Below are 22,761 nucleotides of genomic sequence, written 5' to 3'. Positions count from 1 at the left end.
TTTTATCATTTATAAGAGTAACATTACATTCATTATGACTTAGTAGCATGATGAAATAAATTAAATAATATTACAAAATACAGTGATATAAAATTTGCAAAGAAGCATAAAACTAATTCCCTGCTGAAACAAATAGGATATTTGTATGTTATCTTTTGAAGGCTGGGATTTTGGAGAAAGATAACATAATATGTGCCTCACTGAGTAATCTATATATACAAATCTCAAATATTGCATCTTCCTTATAAAATTAAAGATAAGACATAATTTGTAATTAGTATCAACTTTGGTAGGGCTCTTTAGTATCTCTTAATCCACATTCTCCATTTATAACTTAATATGTTGGTTACATTAATTTTTTGGACTCCGAATTAATTATCATCCATTTTGTGTTAATGCACAACTTATAAAAAGTTATTGTCTATCAAATATTAGAATAATCACCAAAAAAGGCAGAAAGACTACCTTATGTTCATGTTCACATAATAAATAATATAACAAGAATAATCTATAAACACATTTGTGAATTATTTTCCTTACATCAAGACTGAGACTCTGCTGTTTTTTACTCCTGAATTCTAGGGATCACTTTTATACATGTTAAGTAAGAAATTAATATTAACTACTACAGGAAAAAAATTACTTTGTCCTCTATCTAGATGCCTAAAATCTAAAACACTATTTGGGGCTTTGGGAAAAGTTATGTACTTTGATTGTGACGTATTTGCAAGTTGCTTTTTGAAGGAGCAAAGATGGATGGAATTAGAGCAAGCATGTGATGTGTTCTGACATGGGAAAGATATTAGCTGGGGAGTGGATTGAGAAAGAAGTAATGATAAGGATATGACAGAAATCATATATTTGGAAGCAAGAATGTTTGGCTTTATACAACTGAGACACTAAAAATGGCTGTGTGTGAAGATTTTAGCTAGTAATAGTGCATGTGATATGAGGGTAAAGAGATATTTATAGTAGTGGATGATTTTAACAACTTGTTCATTTAGCATACTATTGTCTCATGTGCCCATATATATGTGCTCAGGGGACTTCATAGACGATGGTGAGGAAAATGGCAGAGCCTGAATGGAAAATATGCAACAAATAATATATGCGTACATATCTGTCTCTATCATCATCTACATCTATATCATTTATATCTATTTTATATCTATGTATCTATATATAACATTACATAGTCATTTCACTCAGAAGCTTATGGAAACTATGATTATCTGTACAAGTTTAGAACCATTACAATTTCGTTATGTAAGAGAAGAAGCTGAAGAGACCTCATGCTTTCCAGAAGATGTTTGACAGTTAAAATGATGGCTGGATGGCAGGGGTACATCACATTCTTTAGTGGCATAGTTCATGATAAGTTGCCAATACTACAGTAAACAACCTTCCATCAATTCACATGCAAAGATTCCTAATTAACACACACACACACACAGACACAGACACACACACACTGAAGTCTGATGAGGAACTTTTGAAGAACTTATGTTTCATGAAGAGATAGAGGAGGATGAAGAGAAGATAAAGGGGGTGAAAAGCCCCCTCAGGGGGCTTTCCATATGTGAAAGCTTTCTCTCTGAGGACTAGTTTCATAATACCACAGGAATCATACACTCTTCCAAAGGAGGGAAGCAACCAACAGTCCAAACCAACAATAAAATCTGTGAACCACAACAACTACCTGCATGGCATAATCCTATAGGTGCAGTATTGGAAGTCAAATACCACTAGTAACCAATAAATTACTATTTGGACATCAGACCTATAAAACATAGAACCAGCTATCAAAAATTAATGAAGCTATAGATGTTGAAGAAATTACAATCAATTTATTGACCCACCAAAATTTCTTACTGTGTTCTAGATATTCTTATATTCATGGGTAAACATAGTTCTCACCCCTCTTTAGAAAACTTGGCTTTTTGCAACAGCGAGATGCTACTTCAAAAAAACACAATGATAAAATACAATGTTATTGAGGGCAATCTCAACTATAAACCTACATGACAGCTATACCTAACATTCAGGGATCACTGTGGAAGATGGGGTGGAAACACTAGAACAGCAAGAGGAACGGGGAGTAGCCCTAAGATTGTTTCTCTTAGGAATGTCAAAAGCTACATCCATAAAGTATCCGTGTGACTAACTAAACATGAACTGAAAATGAATGGCATCAATAGCTTTGTTATGGAAGGGTAAAGCACCCTGAGGCCTCCACACTAGGCAAAGCACTACAAGAAGTTAAGGAATGCAAATAATAGAAGTAATTTCCCCAGTTTATCCAATACCAAATAGTCACGTCTAAAAGTTTATATGTACAGGTGACAGTATATTGCCTGAGCTGGTTTTATTTATGTGTGAAAGAATATATATGTATAATATATATTATAACTTACATCTTATATATTTAAGTGTGTGTTGTATGTATATGAATGTGTGTGTTTGTGTGTGTGTTTGTGTACATGCACAAACAGGTGTAGGGCTTACAGAAAGGCAAGGGAAGAGGGAAATGTATTATATTATAATCATAAAATACAAAAAAATCATCATATACATCAGTAAAAACCAAATTATGATTTGGGGAGGAGATACAATGTACAATGTAGCAGGAAGTTAGATACACAAAAGGCATTCCATGCTTACCGTTGTTTAAAAACCCTATCAGGTGTATTATATAAGTAGTTAAAAGTAATTTCAAATCCTGAGTGAGGTAACACAATCACAAAGGAACTCACACAATATGTACTCACTGATAAGTGGATATTAGCCGAGAAACTTAGTATACCCAAGATATCAGATACAATTTGCAAAACACATGAAACTGAAGAAGAACAAAGACCAAAGTGTGGACCCTTTGCCCCTTCTTAGAATTGGAAACAATCACCCATGGAAGGAGTTACAGAGACAAAGTTTGGAGCTGAGAAAAAAGGATGGACCATCTATAGACTGCCATATCCAGGGATCCATCCCATAATTAACCTCCAAACAATGACACCATTGCATACACTAGCAAGATTTTGCTGAAAGGACCCTGATATAGCTGTCTCTTGTCAGACTAGGCCTGGGCCTAGCCAACAGAAGTGGATGCTCACAGTCAGCTATTGGATGGATCACAGGGCCCCCAATGGGGGCTAGAGAAAGTATCCAAGGTGCTAAAGCGATCTGCAACCCTGTAGGTGCAACAACATTATGAACTAACCAGTACCCCAGAGCTCTTGACTCTAGCTGCATATGTATCAAAAGATGGGCTAGTAGGCCATCACTGGGAAGAGAGGCCCATTGGACACGCAAACTTTATATGCCGCAGTACAGGGGAACGCCAGGGCCAAAAAGTGGGAATGGGTGGGTAGGGTAGTGGGGGGAGGGTATGGGGGACTTTTGGGATAGCATTGGAAATGTAATTGAGGAAAATACGTAATAAAAAATATTTCAAATAATAAAAAAAGTAATTTCAAAGAAAGCCAGGCAGTGGTGGCACATGCCTTTAATCCCAGCATTCAGGAGACAGAAGCAGGTGGATCTAAGTTCGAGGCCAGCCTGGTCTACAGAGTGAGTTTCCAGGACAGCCAGGGCTACCCAGAGAAACCCTGTCTTGAACAACAACAACAACAACAAACAACAACAACAACAAAAGTAATTTCAACTGACTGCAGTGACTAGAATCAGTCCTTTCACATAGTTGTATATGTTGCATGAATGAGTTTAAATTTTCTGCTCTGTACGATTTTAATAATAAGAACCAGATTTAGTATTTCAGAGATATGTATGTGAAGATGCTGTAACAAGATTGCTGTTCAAGATGTATGTGTTTACTGGAATATAGCAGCCACATTTGGGAAGAACCCTTTAAATAAATGAAAGGATTAACTTGAAATGGGAAAACATCTGAATGGGAGAAGCACTGATACTGATCATAACTGATATTGATTTGTAGGTAGTTGAAGCCCAGAGTGTTTGCAAGGAATCAGGATGGTACGGATAGAACATTTGTTGCTGAATCTTTGAGTATTAATGAGTGGGCAGAATAGATGACAGAACTTTTGAACAAGGTCCAGTTTATCTCAGCATAAGAGATTTAAAATACTTTCTTATCTCTCTTGTTTTGTGCACTTTCTTTTTCTCATGCTCTTTCCTCTTTGCCTGGGTAGAAAATAAGCAACTGAAAGACTGGGAATCTTTCCAAGATTGAAAAACTTGATTGTTGACAAATAGAGGTATGTAGGCACTTGTCCCAAGCACTGGGAATTGACACTGAAGACTGCATTACAAATGTCAGATTCATCGTATCTTCTGACAGATGTTTTAAATTGTGTTTATTGGTACAAAGCCACATAAAATTTTTACATATTTATGGAGGACTATGGTGTTTTCATACATCTGTATGTTCTGTAACACAGAAATGGGGTTAAACATATTTAACTTCTCAAACAGTTTATCACTTATTTGTGGTAAAACTCTGAAAATCCTTTCCATTATATATTTGGAATCTATAGCTTGCCATTATTATCTACAGTTGTAGGCTGTGCAATAGCACACCTGGATTTCTTGCATCTATCTAGTTGACCTTGTACCCATTCATCAGTTTTTTCTCTATTGCCCTCTGTCCCAACTTTCCCAGTTGTTAATGTCTGTACCACAAAAACAAAACTAAATCACATGCTGCTAGTTGTCCTTTTGTGGCTGGCAGATTTCGTACAATGATCTCCAGTTTTCATTCATGTTGTCAGAAATGATAGGCTTTCATTATTTTATGGCTGAACAATGTTTTGTTGTGTGTATCCATAACATTTTCTTTATCCATTCATCAACTGATAGACACTTAGGTCTTTCTACATCCTGGCCACAATGATTGGGAGTGAGCATCTATCTTTTCAACATGCTGAGCTCATTGACTTTGGATGGGTTCCCAGGAAGGGGATTATGCTAGGTCATATAATAATTCCTTTTTTTTATTTATTATAAAAATTCTAAAATGCCTCACTAATTCACAGGACAATGGATCCTCACTCCCTAGCCAGCACTGTAAGTACAGCCAAAGAAGTTACCATTCAATGAGCTGTGCTGACCAAACAAAGGGCTGAACCATAGTAGGAGAAATTATTTTTATAGGAATTAATAAGTTCATAGTTAATAATATTAAAAACAAATTGAATCCTCAGACTGTTAATATAACAGTGACTTGAAAATATCTGACTGAAAGACTTTATTTGAAAAAAGGTTCAGAGATTTCTGCAAAAATAATGCTTACTTCATGGATGTAAAGGGTAATTTGAAGCATATTCCTCCACGCACAAGTTATAAGATTGCTGTGACGAGTTGAATTCAGCAGTCACCCCCTGTTCTAAGAGGACTGGTTACTGTGTTTGCAATTACAGCTTGCTATTGTAACGCAGGGAAGGAGCAGGTGAGCACTAGATGGGATGCATGTCTTAGGTGATGGAAGAGTAGATTGACCTGACTTTTAGGGTCTGTAAAGCAATATCTAACACGTGTATTGAAATGCAGATAACAGCGCCCAGTCCCCCAATAGTGCTGCCAGTGCTTCAAAGGGACCAAAACATCTTAGAAATTATTTTCATAGGAATTAATAAGTTCATAGTTAATAATATTAAAACCGAATTGAATCCTCAGACTGTTAATATAACAGTCTGCTTTGTTTTCTGTTTTTGTTTTTGGTTTTCATTTTGTGTTCAGTGACAAATCCCCTCCTACAACTCAGCATCATTTGGCAGGGATTGAAAAGGATGATCATTAAGTTCTAATCATAATATTTGCTAGTCCTGTGAGAGACTAAAAATAATCAGAAAATATTCCTAGTAGATGCACTAAATAGTAAAGATGATATATTTATTCTAGTGAATTAAAAGCATTTGAGTATTTATTTCTATATTTATTATAGGGAAATTATATTTGCATATATTGTATTATATATGTTTGTATATATGTATAGATATAGCTATAGATAGATAGATAGATAGATAGATAGATAGATAGATAGATAGATAGATATGGAGGGAGAGAGAGAAAGAGAGAGAGAGGGAGAGGGGAGAGAGAGAGACAGCGACAGGGAGACAGAGACAGCGACAGGGAGACAGAGACAGACAGATGGGGGGAGATCGTGGTTTAAAAATAAAGCCATACATTTTAAGATGAATATACATTTCTGTTACACATTTTGAAACTAATTATAATATACATATATATTTATAACACATTAAGACAGCTATCACTCTTTGAGGTCCACAGTAAGCAAAGGTCTAAGTAGCATTTAAATGACTGGTATGACCTTTCTATTCAAGGAGGCTTCATATATTTATCATATCATTTATGTACTGACATTCTTTTAGAACAAGGGCTGAGTATGTGCTGCTCATTCACGCACATGCGTGCACGTGTGTGTGTGTGTGTGTATGTGTGTGCATAAGTGTGTGTGTGTGCGTTCATGCATACATGTGTGTGTGTGTGTGTGTGTGTAGTTTGGTGTGGTGTGTACATGTATTAGCCAGTGTGTTCTTCTCTTTAAAACAGGCTGTAAAATCACTCCCCCTACCCCTGGCTGGAGGACCAACTCAGTGAGAAAAACTATTATGAATTGTCTCCTTAGAGGACAGCTGAAATTGCTTACTTGCTACTACCTGCCTGGAAAGCAACCTCTGCTCTTGGTCCTGTGTGAGAGCACTTGAGAAGTGGGGTTCCTGAGCCCTCTGTCAGGCAAGCAGCTTGCAAATAAAGATAGGTTACACTGAAAAGAATCACGAAACTCCATTGTGAAGATGAATTCTGATTTGCATATTGCCCCCTAGACCCAGAAAATGGAATTGTTTTCTCCAATTATAGGTTACATAAAAATAGGGCTAGACCACCAATCAGTTTCTCTCAGAGCAGGGCTTTAGAGTTATGAGTTTCACTACCTCTATCTGAATTTCATTGTTTCGATGAATCAAAAGAGAGTCTGAGCAGGAAGTGATGCTTGGAGTCTCAGCAGCACAGAAACCGCACAGCACTTAGAGATGACAGCTGGAAGAGAATTAGATGTATACTCGTGCTGATGTAAAAGCTGTTCTTGGTACCTGAGTTCACCATTATGTCTCCAAAGCCTACCATAATCTTCACATATATAGATTCTCTTTGGACACTTGCTAATAATCAATGGTGTGAACACATTTGTTTGTTAATTTTATCATTTTTATTCCTAATTTCATCTAAAGCCCAGTTATAAGGATTCTTAGTATCCTTTGCAAATGTGGCATTTTTCCCTTCAACACTGCAGTCAGATGATATACCTTCTCTTTATTATTCATTTAATAGTATATTCTTAAATTATTGTTTATTTGAAGATCTTCTACCCATGTATTGGTATATTCATTTATTTTCTTAAAATAGTGATAATTCTGCTATTGTTTCCACAGGGGAAAATATCATTGAGTAACTAACTTAATGTTTACGAACAGACAAATTTGTTGATGCATTTTAAGACTTTCTTAAACTAAGTTAATATTTTCAATCATTCTTTTTTCTGAGTTATAAACCACTTATGTGGCAAAATATCTAATCAGCCATTATTACAATTTTTGTCCACATGAAAGTCTTTTGAAAAGTTCAATATAATAGCATATCCATCTATGTTCTCATCATTTTAAAGTAATTATCCATTTTTACAAACACTACTCAGTGTCCAGCTTATATACCATCACTATCCTTTACTTGGGTCCAGGTCTCTTGGTCTACTTTTTTCTGTATCACAAGAAAATTTGATGTATGTATTACAGTATCTAAAGTTAAAAGTCACTTTGAAGTATAATTTTCGTATTATCCAAGAGATGCTAGACATTTTACTTAATTTAGCATCATCTAAAAACAAAAATAAAACTGCTGAGCCAGGATCCTTCAGTGCTAAAAGTACTTGCTCATGTTAACGTGACCCATTTAGTAGCTAAGCAGGGTCTCACTGTTTTGCTGAGTCTGCATCCTGTCTGGTGGCATTTTCTCCGCACTGAGCCCTGGACATGATACATAGTGGATATAAGATTCAGGGGGATACATGGTTTTTGATAACTAGACAGTAATGTCCCTATATAAATCATTTACATATCTGAATTTTAAAGTTCAACTTTTGAGTCCTTCTTTTAATTCTACTTTTAAGTAAGCATCAGAAACTCCATGGTTACTTTATTCATCATTAGATCTTCATATAATATATAATTTTTGCCTGCTGTTCTTAAAATGTTCCAAACTGTACACACAAACACACACACACACACAGGGATAAGACTACATGACATTAACAACACTGTACCAGTAATCTTTGCATTGATGTCTTCATCTGTATAAACTCTATTTGCTGCTTCCCCTCAGAGGATCCTGAGAGGGTGATTGTGAACTTTACCATACACAAGATTTTATATATATATATATATATATATATATATATATATATATATATATATATGTATATATTCTTTGGTAGAAGTGTACCCTCCCTACCTACAGGGATCATCAGCTGATATCAGTCTAGGGAGGGCCAATGGAACAGAGAGTAGTTCAGGAGCCCTGTGAGTATATATGTTAATGAGGAAGTATCTGAAGCTTGATAAGGACCAGCTTCAGGAAAAAGATTCAAGGGTTACATCATTTTGGGCTTAGGGGGTAGAAATATTGAGGGTGGGCAAATGTCACTGGCTGAAGGCCAGTATCAAGGTGCCTCATTAGCATGGGGAGGGAGTTTAGGAATTTTCAGGATTTAGGAAGCTGAACCTATAATCTAATTAAGGCTATGAGACACTCTGCAGGTATAGATCTGTGTGAGTTTTTGAACTCCCAATACAAAGACAGCCCTGCTGGTAAAGGGAGTCCAGGAGGCTATGCAGACAATAGTAGACCTTTAAGGAGACAAGGAGACATTTAGGGAAACCCTATCATCTTAAATAAAGCAGATTATGTTTTGTGGGGAAAATGTAATCCTTCAATCCAATAGTAGGTTTAAGGGTGGATGTGGAAACCTCACTTTGACTTAAAGTAATGAGATGCTCGCTGTTTAAAATTTAATTATTTTATTTACTTGCATCCTAAATGCTGCTCCCCAGCCAGATTTCTTCATCCTATCACTCTCCCCTTCACCTCTGAGAAAGTGCTCCCCCATCAGTCACACCCCTTCTCAGGAGAATCAAGTCTCTGCAATTAGGCACATCCTCTTCCACTGGTGCCAAATTGGAGTTATTTTACCCTGGAGGATTTGTGATCCCTTTGCATATTTGTTTCATGCTTTCTGAATATGACTTTTAAAAAAGATTTGGATCTGTCTTTTTTTATATAATTTTCTGTATTTTCCTTCCTGGTTTGATATATATAAAATAATATTATAATAATTATAACATTCCTAATATTTTAATATTCCTAAGATTTTAATTTGGCAACCATGCATCATGCAACTCAAGTTTATTCCTAAGTAATGATCTAAGGTTGAAACGGTGGCTGACAACCAATATATCTATCCTCTTTATGATTTACAAGTAATTTCTATTCATTGGTACTATCAAAATTATAAAATACTGGAAGTATAAAATTATATACCAAAAAAGTAAACGCTTATTAATAATGTAAGCTCCAAAAACCGAATAAATTTTCCTGGAAAAATTCATCAGCCAATAATGTCATCAATTGTGGCGCGCACGATTACTTCTAAAATCTTAATGGGTAATTATGCAAATAAAATACGTATTGAAAAAGTAGTAATTGCATCTTAAGTTTGAAAGTCTTTCTATTTTCTTCATTTCTCTCTACCTCTTAGCATCAGTTATGGGGGGTTACTGTTCAGCTAAGGCTGAAGGCAGTCCTCTTATTTCAGTTTTCTTAGGGCATGACTGCTAGTCAGAACATTGAGTTACAGGTAAAATAAAGTGGAGAGCTATTTATACTTCTTACAGTAAGACTCATAGTCATCTTCTACTTATGAAATAGAAAAGCAACAATTCCTTATTTAGTGTAAGACATTGTTATGAATCAAACTAATTATTTTTTTAAAAAAATATATTCCTTTCTGTGAAGTTCTAAGTAATGAAATTTCATTAGGAAAAGTGCTTATATAAAATAGAATTTAAGATTAAAGGCTAAAAATACTTATGTACTATTGATGAAGTAGATGCTATGGAGTTAATACATTTTCTTTAGATTTCTCAAATGCCCTTCATCTAGATCCATAAAAGACACAAACACTAGAAACAATGGCAGAAGACCATCATCTTGGGTCTGAGTTGAAGGCGTTGTATAAGGGCAGTGATCTTTTCCTTGAAACGTTGTGTCAATTGTCATCATGTTTGGAAATACAGTGCCTTAAGTAAACTGTAAGAACCCAGTGATGACTGAACCACTTCATTTTTAGTCTCTCTTCTGTTTCAGAACCTGCAATTCATTAGCATGGCTACAATTACACCCTTATTCATAATACTAACAGTTTAAACTCTAGTTTGCAGGAACATTTATTCCCATCTAAATAGCCCATAAGATTATATTCAAAAAGTCACCAAGATATGTGTGTGTGTGTGTGTGTGTGTGTTAGAATCCATGACTTCTCACTCTGACAATGAACTTTCGTGATATGAGCACTCATGGTCTCCTCAGGCTCTAGACTTAATCTTGCATTAGGAAAATAGTGCCATCATTTGGTTCCTTTAGGAAAAAACAGTGTAAATGATTTGACTTCTGCTTTTAATTGACATTATAAAATATTGCTCTATCATTTTTAAAAGTAATCTACTTTCTACAGTGCTACCATTTAAAAATGCATCCTTTCTTTTGGAGGTACTGATATATATATGCCTGCAACTCTCAAACCTGGTCTCATACTTCATGTTTTGTATGTCTTTGGTTTTCTTCTCTTATTTAATTTTAATATTTCCACTTTTAAATAGCCCTAATAATCTGCTAACAATTAAATTATCTCAATTTCCAATACCATGTCACTGCAATTTAGTATTATAGAGAAGTATCTAATTCATAAAGCCATTTTACACAGTCTTATAGACTTGTGAATCAATATATTTTTCAATGTGGAGTCAGAGTCATGCACTTAGTTAAATTAAGATTTTTATCAATATTCTAAGTACAAATATGCACAAATATTATAATTGAATTTACTTCCAATTTTGTTGTTTAACAATATTAACACCCTTTAAATATTTATTGTCTTATTTAGATGGCTTCTTTTCTTAAACATGCTTTTCCATATGGCGCTTTCATCATTATCTTTGCTGCCACTATTTTGAAGATAAATTTTAAAATGATATCTATATATTCTTTATTTGCATGTAGGATGAAGTATCTTTATAAAATTGTTAAAATATAACAAAACAAATGAGTATAAAAGAAATCAGATTAACAAAAAGAAATAAGTCATTCTAGGGAATGACTAAAGCTACTTGGTTACATTAAATATGCTCCAGTACTTTGTGATGATATGGACTTCTATTACAATAAACACAACCTATACAGATGTTAAAATTCTATGAGCATATAACCAATTTCTTAATTTTAATATTTAAAGTTGAGAATTCTATACTCTAACTAGAAATTATAGCTTCTTGAAAGTATCTTTGTCTTAAACTTACTCTCCAGTATACTCCAGGGTCATTAGTTCAGCTACTTTTCCTGTGTGTGTCTGTATGTGTGTGTGTGTATGTGTGTGTGTGTGTTCACTATACTTATTGTAATTATTTAAACCTATATGGTATTCAATCATAAATAAATGAATGAACTATGCATTTGAAAAAAAATCAAGGTTTATACAAAGACCAGGATAGTATTTTGTAAAATTCTTTTCCAGAATATATACATAAAATTTACATTGAGAGTCATTTATTTAGCAAGGTCTATACAGAGATATTGCTGCTTCATAGCTACAACATTTTTCTTTTCTTTATTTTTATTACTTTTATTTTATTTTTATTTACACTCCAGTGTTTGCCCCACTTCCTCTGGTTCACCCTCCCACAGTTCCTTGTTCCATTCCTCCGTTTCCCTATCTTCAAGAGGATTTACCCTGACTGACAGGCCTCCCCCCTTCTGGGGCCTCAAATAACTCAAGGCTTAAGGGCATCTTCTCCCACTGAGGCCAGAACAGGCAACCTTCTATGTGTGTCAGGAGCCTCAGACTAGCTCCTGGTTACTGCTGACTCAGCATCTGAGAGGTCTAGGGTGTCCAGGTTAGTTGAGACTGCTGATCTTCCTATGCTGTTGCCATCCTCAGCTTCTTCCTGCCTTTCCCTAACTCAACCACAGGGTTCCCCCACTTGAGTCCTGCCAGGGTTTTTGACTGTGAGATGGCAACTCCATCCCTCCACTTAATGCCCTGTCTTTCTCAAGGAGGTGGACTTTGTGAGTCCCCTTTCCTCACTGTTTGAGGCCTAAGAGTCTTTTATCTCCCAGGACTCTGGTAATTTCTAGCAGGTCCACCAAACTCCCACCCCGAGGTTGCATATTTTGATTCATTCCGTTGCCCTCAGGGCTTCTCTGTCTCCTCCTGCCCCATAACTTCAATTTTAAAATATTATTCTGTCACATTAAGATTATGAGTAGTGGGGTTTTTCTAAATGATGAGCGCCTCTTAAAAAAAAATCTCTCATATACGACTTAACACTAACCTAACAAAAACTTAAGTATTCACTCTGCTCTGTGGTTTTCTTAGGTTTAAATTTATATCACATTAGCTGGGCAGTGGTGGCACACGCCTTTAATCTCAGCAGGTGGGAGGCAGAGGCAGGTGGATTTCTGAGTTCGAGGCCAGCCTGGTCTACAAAGTGAGTTCCAGGACAGCCAGGGCTACACAGANAAACCCTGTCTNAAAAAAAAAAAAAAAAATTATATCACATTAACGAGACAGATGCTGATATGCATATTCTAGAAAAGCCTTTTTTAGTACCTTTTCGGTAATATGTCTATATATCACCTGTCATAACTAACTTTTTATGTTACTTAATGTCTATATATTTTCATTCACTTTCACATTTATAGTACAAACAATTATAAAACACAAAATCATTTCTTAAGTTGAGTCGGTGTTTCAAGTTGGGATTTTGAACCTCAAATAGTTGTTTTATGATCTAAGCAACAAGTATTAAATACTCAGGACAGGTGTTTAAAACAAAATTTTACATTACCCTAAAGGCAATTCAAATGGCACCAATTGGAATAGTTGAGACACTTGAGAGAGGAGTTTAAAGTCAGGCCTTTCAGTTTGCATTTGCATATTGTAGGTCAAGGTCACTGGACTAATGCCAGTTCTACACAGTGTTTGATTTTAGTTTCCTTTCAATACTTCCCTTCAACAAGCTAAATTTAAGCGGTTTTTAATGGAGTTTTGAAAATATGATTAGGATGTGCAGAATAATAAGCATTTGGCCCTTACCAATATACAGACAATGGTTTCTGTACCCTATATGACGAACGATAAAGCAACGGTTACTCTTCATTTCATTCATCTTGTTATTAAAGATTACATTCTATCTACCCAAGTGGAAACCATGAAAAACTGGTTAGGCTTTTCTATTTTAACAACATGATTATGGACTTTTAAAAAAAGTTCTCTCATGTCTCTGTGTTGTGAGTCCTCTAGGACATTCAGGAGTGGTGTTGTGATGAATCGAAACCATTTTTGTTTAGAGTTTTTAGGAGCTTACACATTTTTTTAAGGTACAGGATAAATTTTCTTTTGAGCATCTTGGTGAAATTTCAGTCCAGTCTAAATGTAGTAACTGATTATGCCAATACATGTCACAATGTGATGATTCATATTCATTGTGAGTTAAGACAAAAAATGAGCCTTTCTATTTCATGCATCATTTAAAATAGATGTTGATAAAATAAATTAGAGGGTAATCACTAAATTATGCAGTTTCCTAGCTAACATATCTATATCTATTTCAATGCATGATTGCCATTATAGCTATATTATACAGATCACTGGAAGGCACCTACTCTACTTCAAAGGGACAGTATTAGTCTTGGCTGTGTGATGAGTAATGTCACACTGATTTAGTATATTGAGTTCTTTCAATGACTTATTTAAAAGGCTAATGATACTCACACAATAGCTTGTATTTGGTTAGTTGTGTTTATAGATCATTTTACAGATATATAACTTGTTAACATGTAGCAGACTTTTCCTATGTATACATGAAAAACACATATTGTTTCCTAATACAGAAGAAAAACACAGACTGAAGTAAGGATTCGATTCCAGTATCAATCTACATGGGTGAACCGATGACATTTTGGGTTGTTACTACTATCGTTGCCATTGTTACTTATTGGAGGACTGGAGGCTCACAAGTAGCTCTATCTTACATAAACAGTCACACCACTTAGAAATCCTCCCAGGGTGATTGGTTAAAATTTAGGAAAGAAAGGGGCCTATATCTACTCATGGTTTAATATAGTTTTCCTGAGTTTCTAAGCTTTAGGAGTGACTGTCAATTATCCTGATACTGTGAGAATCTAATCCAGGTCATCTCAGCTCCTCTGTTCCAAGATGATCAGGGTCATGTCCAACGGGAAAGCACAGCTAATGAAAGACAACTTATTGTGTGTTAATATCAAAATGATTTAAAGTACGTAACTGAAAAGAATCAATATATTTTACCAGTGAGACATTACTCACATCACAGTCAAGTCTAAGACTACCATTTGAAGAACAGTCAGTGTCTGCCTGAGAGCTATGTGTGTTCGCATATATGCCACTTTGCCATTACTGAGTTTCTAGAGATGTGTGGTCTCATCAGAGCTGTCAGTCATTTCCTCTGCATAGACATGGTTTCTCTCACTTATATAGAAGTAAGTGAGGACTGAACACTCAAGTCTCTTGCCTAGTCTATTGGGGAAGGAAACACCAAGGGAGGTAAGTTAGATAGAAGACCATGTAAACATGATTACAGCAAAACTATTTTAACATATCAAAATAATATAATGAAAGCCACTGATGAACATTAATTGCATATGCTCATAATTTTATTGACAATGTCATTGATCAAAACAAATCTGCAATAGAATTTTCTTCCACAATATACTATCATGAACTCTTTATGGAAAAAGGCTAACGATTTTATATTATTTCTGTGTAAATTGTCATCAGTTTTCCCAAGTTTTATTAAGGAAACTACTTTACCTAAAGCAGTACAAGTATTTTATGATAGATGAAATTGATGTGTAAGGTCTGTATGATAAGAAAAGAGAAAATGAACTCTTCCCAGTAAAAATCTGCCAGGACTAATGGTAAACATTCCTTTTATTAGGTCAGGTTGGGTAAGTGTGGATTATCAGTGCCATGAGAAGCATTGTTTTCCCAATAAGGTTGCAAAGTCCTGTAAATATACATCTTCCTAAAAGGCACCAAAGAGAAATGCAGTCAAATAAATTTGATTCCTAATTTAGCACACAGTGAGTGGCTAAAGCAGGCTTCCTGCTCTCAGAATCCAAGTTGTAAAAGCAGTGTGGATTAAATACATTTGTATTAAGGGATGCATGGAAAACAAAATCTCATGCCTAAAAACAACCTATTTCCAAAGACTATTATAAAAACAAAGGAAACTATAACCATAGAGTATTATAGACACCTCCTTTCACAAAGAAAAGAAAAAAAAAACTTAAAATATATACAATAGATATCTACATTATTCCATCTGACTGAAAGTGGCTTTGCTAGCAGACATTTTTGTCCCAGTCCAGTGATCTGGCTAGTACCTCCAAGAGCCTCCTCTCTGGTTTTAGTGGATTAATTTTCAAATGAATACTTGTCTTGTGGATGTCAGATAAAGGACCCTGAATTCATAGCTTGGTTAAGAAAGAGTAACCAGAACAAGACTGTACTGTTGCCACCAGAATAAATGCGTTTTTCCCTCATTCCTCAGAAAGAGATGGAGGATCATTCTTTCTGTTCAATGAAACTAGAATACACAATTAGAGAAGAGGAGCTTATCAACCACACACTATGGCTTTGCAAATTTGGACCCCATTTTATAAGGGACATGGCATACCATCTGGAGTAAGATTTACAAACACATGTCACAGCATAATCAACAAACAAATGAAAAGAAATATAAATCTACTTAGAGGAAGACAAAAAAAGTCATTTTAATTGATCCCATATATCAAAACTCTGAAAAATGTTACACATATGTATACATAAAACATAGTGCACATGTGAATTTTAGTCTCAAATTGTAAAAAAAAAAAAAGAAAGAAAAATGATAGTCAATATTAGATTTAGATTTACCACAGATGTTAGTGATTAATTTAAAATTTTGATTCAAGGTGAACAAAGCAGACATTAAAAGTAAACTGAGCCAATAAAATACATGAAATAAAAATATAATAAACATTTTGATGAAATCTAGGTGATGTGTCATAGCATACATAATTATTTTAGTGTATTTGCATAAAATTATTATGCATTAAAATAATATTTAAATTAGTGTTGTTTATATTTTTATTTGGATTTTTGAAATATTATGAGTCAAAAGATGTGTCAGAAATTCTGTAACATTTACAAAATTTTTATATGAAAACTTGTCATATAAGTAAATGAAATTTAAAGAAATTTTTGTCTTAATTTTCTTTGTAAACTCAAAATTATTGAAACTTATTTTTAGAGAAGCATAAAATAAGAGTGTTATGAACTTTGGAGTCCAATCAGTCTGAATTTAAATTAATAATATGCTACCTGAAAAGACTCCCCATTTTCTTAATTCTTGGTAAAATAATCTTAATTATACATTTTTGCACATTAAATGTGATAATACAAATGGAAGGACTAATGATCTATTTTTTTTTCAATTTTACTTTTTCTAAATATGTTTTGTCCTAGCTGTAAGTCTTACTTACAAAACCTTGGCATAATCGATAACCAAATTAAACTCTAGGGTTCTATTTTCTTTTCATGTTTCTATCTAAAAGTTTATAAACAGTTGTGTAGGTTGACAAATGGCTTAAATCTTAGCACTGTGGAGGCAGAGGCAAGTGGACCTCTATGAATTCAAGGCTCGACCAGTTGACATTGCAAGGTCTAGATTACCCAAGGCTATATAGTGAAGGGTCCTCTCAGTAGGGTATTATGGTTATGTGTCCCAGAACAAGGAAAACTTGGCAGGGATATGGCTCTACTACTGCTCTTCTCATTTCTGAGATTTCCTGGGGTCTGATCCTGCTCAACCTTACAAGTTCTTGTGTCTGATGGCACCATCCACTGGCCCCACCTATAAAGTCTGTAAATATAAACGTGTGGGCATGTGTGGAGACCAGAGGTCAGCTTCTGCTGTCCTTCCACAGAAGCACTGTCTATGTTGTTTGGAGACAGGAGTTCTCACTAGCCTCACACACTGTCTATGCTTACTACAAGTCAGGCTCCAGGGCTTCTCCTGTGTCTACCCAGTGATAAAAAAATGCTAGCATTTGACACTAGGGCTAGCTTTGTAAATGGGATCTGGATATCAAACTTCTCGCACTTAAACAGTTTATTAGTTACATTTTTTGTTGCTCTGACAAAATACTCGATAAAGGCAATTGAAAGAAGGAAGAATTTATTTGGGCTCACAATTTGAAGATAAAGTCTACCACCACTGAGGAAGCATGTTAGCAGGAACATAAGGCAACTGGTCAAATTGAATCCACCAAAGTGAAACAGAGAGAGACGAATAGTTGCTCTCAGCGTTTGGCTCTCAGTTAATGGAATCGGGCGATCCATAAATATGGTGAGTCTATCCACTACAGTTATCCCATTAGAAACTGCCTCACAACATTTGCCAGAAGTTGTTCTCATCTCAATCCTAAATCCCAAGTTGAAAAATCAAGATTATCATATGAAAAAATATTTGATCCATATTTCTAGCCAATGAACCAATAACAGACATTTTTCTTTTGTTAATTGCAAGATTTCGGGCCATTAGTACACAATAACTAAGTTGTGTAAAGTGCAAATGGTGTAACTTATTAAGGAGTACTATTTGAGAAAAAAGATGATACGTAAGTCGGTTTATGTGATCATTTATATGGGTGTTTCAGAGAGCATGCTCTGTTGTGTCACATCAGAATTAACAATAGTGATTTTCAGCCTGCTGAGTCATCATCTTGCTGCACATCTTTTTGTTTTTAGAATACTTATTATCTTCTTATAATGCAGTGGAAAAATTCAGAGATCCTCGTACAGTATTTTCTACAGTGTGGGCTTATGAAAATTTACGAAGTGAATGAGTTAATGGAATTTGTTATATTTCTATGCTATGCACAGAGCCGATGTCTTTAAAGTGAGACCATATTTAAATTATTCCCTAACAATGTTATTCTAAAAATCTTTAAATCCATTTTTTATTTAGGAACACATTAACAGTGGTCAATAATCTAGCTATTACTGTGAAGTGTCGTTTCACCCGAGATCCATCCCATGAACTGGATGATAGGGAAGCATTTATTTAGACGATTTTTAAAGTACTTATATGCAGTCCAAAGCACTCAATTTCTGAGTGAAATGCTTCACTAGTTCAGTCCCTGGCAAGTCTATATGACTTCAACTTTAAACAGGGAGCGATGCTTCCTTCCTTTCCCTCTTGAAGTATCATTTACATTCCAAGCCTTTTCACACCAGACTTCATTACTTAGTAATATAAAGCATTATCTTAACACGTGGCAGTTTCAAAGTGTATCCCAAGCACTGATTTCTCAGACACTCCTGATATTGTTGGTAAAATTTGAATGTCTACTACAAAACATTAAAATTTCAAGACTTATAGCATGTCTCAGGATATTTGTCTGCATTTTCACACGCCAGGCGATTGGCCGAATGTTGATTGGTACTTAAAACAAATCAATAACAAATCAAGTGTTGTGACCTTTGATTTCACTCCCCTGAGATGGTGTCGTAACACCACCGTTATAACAGCACCAGTAATAAATGGACAGTTCAAATTAAAGTAGGAAAAAGGCTGCATATATTGAAGGGGAAGCCTCAGAGAGTCATCAAAGGACTACAAAATAACATCAGTGCTGTTTATGTGCTTGTTTGATTTTTGCCTATTTGTTTTAATGCACCGATTTGTCAAACGTGCTAACGTCTTTAATTCATTTGTCCCTGTTTAAAGAAGTTTTAGAAAACAGAGAAGAAAAGCTGTTTCAAACCCTCAGGTTTTATCATATTGTTTCTTTAAGGTCCTACAGAAATTTTCTCATACATCAGTGTACAAGATGATCCTTAAAATGGAAAAAATTTGGCTTGTTCCAATTTGGAGATTGTCTTTTGTGCAGTAGATGTGATTTACTGTACTTTTTTTTTTTTTTAAACAATGACCATTTAGGAAATGAATTAACTCAATATTTAGGAAATTAAGTGAATGTCTCTGTTTACTTTTTTGAAATGAAGTAACATATTCTTTATGGGCATATCTATAGACATACAGATTTCAAAGATTTCAATGATCTGTGTTAAAATACTAACTTGAGACTATAACTCAGCCAAAATAAACATTAATATTTAAAGTTACCAAGCGTTTCAGAGATTTTAACAATGTCAATTTTGTTAATGCACACATTATTAACTTTGAAAGATTCAATTGACACTGAAAGATTCATTGAAACTGTGAAACTTTTGAAATATTGGTAATTGCATAGATGATTATGAATGAGGAAAAGATAAATGTGAAATTCAGAATTTATACAGTCTGTTCTGCTCATATTCATACCCCAAATTCTTCCCAGTTATACCCACCCTTGCATACCTACATAATTTTGTATATTTTATTTTAACCCCTCATAACAATTTTTTTGCATATGTGATCTTTCATTGAAACCCTCAACTTCCCACCTGATACCCTATTATTAAAAATATTCTTCTGTTTCCCAAAAGCTAGCAGTTCAGAATTTGCCTAGGATGTTCCTACACTGTTTCCTGCATGCTGTCACAATTGTTGTGAGCCTATGCTTTCAGCTGCCTTGGTGACTCCAAAAGACATTTCCCTGTACTTATCCACCACATCTAGCTCTTAGCTCTTCCCATCTTTCCTAAAAGACCCCTGAACCTTTAAAGAGGTAGTGAAGCATATACGTTCCCTTAGGGCTAAACACTCTGTACTTTCTTATTCTCTGCACTTTAGTGATTGCAGTTTACCATCCTGCAAAGAGAAGCTTTTCAGAAAATGGCTCATAGACCTATGAGTAAAGCAATAAGATTTCTATTTCTTTTAAAAGTAATGTTACTTTCTTACTACTTTAGATATAATTTATACATAGTAACGGTGTGTTGACTTTTGTGTTTTGTTCACAGTACTCAATTTCTTTTGAACTTAATAAAATATTTGCTGTGCATTATATATATGAACCATATATTTTTAAAACCATACATTTTATATGCATTTTACAAACATGTATTTTTCTAGATTATCACGTTAATACTTTATATAATTTCATATTTTGAATCACTAAGGGCAGATTTCTAGGTTGGCATAAAAAAATCACTGTTATTACATAAATTGTTAACATTTTATTTCATTTTAAATGACCATTTCTTTTAAATTCACTACAGAATGAATTAACTCAATATTTTCAGTTCAGCTTATTGAAATCTTGTGCTCAGGCATTGTTGACAAACTATATAACACCAAGCTGCATCCTCTGTTCCAACCTCAATTATTTTCTGGATGATTTTAGTTCAAATGATAGTAAAAGCATGCAGTGCAAATATGTACTTTTAGATAATATAAAATGATTTAAAAGGTATTTTCTGAGGCAATACACTAAGTAAACATGGATAATGTAACTTAAAAGTTGTTAGAAGTAGCTGAATGAATTCAGTTTAAGAATAGCAACGTGACCCCAAATGACAAAATGATTCTGGAATGTAAGAGATGCAGTTGTCATCATTTTTCTGCATAGAATATTTAATCTGCTAATTCTAGTTATTGCTCTTTTCTTCGTTTCAGTATAAATGGCAGTCAGTATAACAGTATAGTCATTTATAAAAGTTAAAACTGAAAGTACCAATACTTAATGATTTAAAGATTATTACACAAATATATATTAAGCATTTTAAAGTAAAAGAACAAACGGTTAACAGAAACAACTGTAAAAATAACACTAAACATGATGATTTTGTTTAAAAAGAAAAAAACAGGTAATGAATTCTTCCAGCAGCCAGAATCCTACACAGTGAACAGATAATGCGAGGAAAGAGTATCTGAAGAGATGTAGGGGCTCATAGAGAACGTGAAGCACCTCCAGCTATCACACTCGTGGCTCTTGGGTGGCTACAATAACATCTCTAGATGAACTGAATGCTTTATCATAAGAGCCAGACCTATAATTAAAATGTCCAATCATGTAAGCATTTGGGCACATACTTAAACACTGAATAAAAATTATGTAGTCAAAATACTTCACCTACAAACAGTATGTAGTTTCAATTGGGATATGGAAAGCTCTTTCCATTAAACATAACCATAAAGCCACAGGCAAACATGTAGCCCATATGTGGAACAAGTTGCGGTGTTAATGTATTGCATTTAGCGGCCACTGATTTTGCCCTTGGTGACTTTCTGATGTAGTAAACATCCTCCTTACTAAGAAAGCATTACCGGTTTATGTAAATATATACAAATAGTAGCACACCCATATAACCTCAGTATCTCAAGTGAGAAATGACTCTGGTGCTGTGCTCTGGTGTTTATGAGCCACCTCATGACTTAGTGTCATGTCTCTGATGGTTTCAGGACCAACATTAGGTTCAGATTATGCAGCATAGATTTGTAATCAAAACAATTCCGGTCTGTGCATAACCTACACTCTGCTCAAATAATATCTTCTAAATAACTATAATCTTGATAATACTGATAATGATTTCACAAAATTCCAAACTATGGGCTCCCAAAAGCAGATTTTTTTCATAAAGATAATCTCTTGTTCTAAATTAAGCTAGGTAAAGAAAAAGAGGAAAAAATACACCTTAAAAATTAAAGACACAATAAAATATAAATGCAAAAGCTCTAAAATTCCATTTGAATTCAGAAGTAAAAGGTATTTAGGGAAAAACTGCTAAGTAACTCAGTTCATGTTGCTAATTGCACTAATTATTATTTTGTCGCCTTTATTACCTTCATCGTTCCCAGCAAGAGTAATTAAATGACAATAAAAAGGTTTTATATTGCGATCAAACAATATTCTGTCACCACCACCCGACTGATGTCTTCAAAGAACGTGCTGTCACAATTTTCCCAGGAAAGAATTTGTAAGTTGATAAGTAGAAAATTTTCTCAGTTTAAAGAACATAAGCCCAGGGCCTGGATGGACTTGATAGCCTGGGTAGCGGTATGCAAAGAAAGACTTCCAACAGAAAGCGATTTAACACAATTCATAGTGTCTGTGGCATATGGATGCTCTTTTATGGTCTGTCCATTGTAACTTTTACTTAATATCACAGGATCCTGTAGTTGGAACTGGAAGCTTCACAAAGACTCCTCTCAGCAGAAGGGGATTCTATTAATGACTGAGTTCTCTTTTAAGTGCTGGACAAAAGCCAGCAGACACACAAAGCACATAAGCCTCAAACAATTTATGATGGCCATTGACAGGAGTATGTGTGTGTGCATGCATGTGTGTGTGTGTTTCTAAAATATGTTAGCCATTCTTGAATAACAGCTTTCAGTGATTAAACTGCCATCCCCCTCCTGATCAATATAATTAAACTCTATGGAAAAAATAATGATTGCACACAAACAA

At 34.7% G+C, this 22,761-nt stretch overlaps 1 protein-coding gene across 4 annotated transcripts in view; it reads left to right on the top strand.

The window, feature by feature from the left end:
- Cadm2 (cell adhesion molecule 2) overlaps window positions 1-22,761 on the top strand; it is a 932,542-nt gene that overhangs the window by 391,189 nt on the left and 518,592 nt on the right. The window lies entirely within an intron of this gene.

This window comes from Mus caroli, chromosome 16 (genome assembly GCF_900094665.2).
Source record: "Mus caroli chromosome 16, CAROLI_EIJ_v1.1, whole genome shotgun sequence".
Lineage (NCBI taxonomy): Eukaryota > Metazoa > Chordata > Mammalia > Rodentia > Muridae > Mus > Mus caroli.
This window is presented reverse-complemented; position numbering and strand designations above follow the sequence as displayed.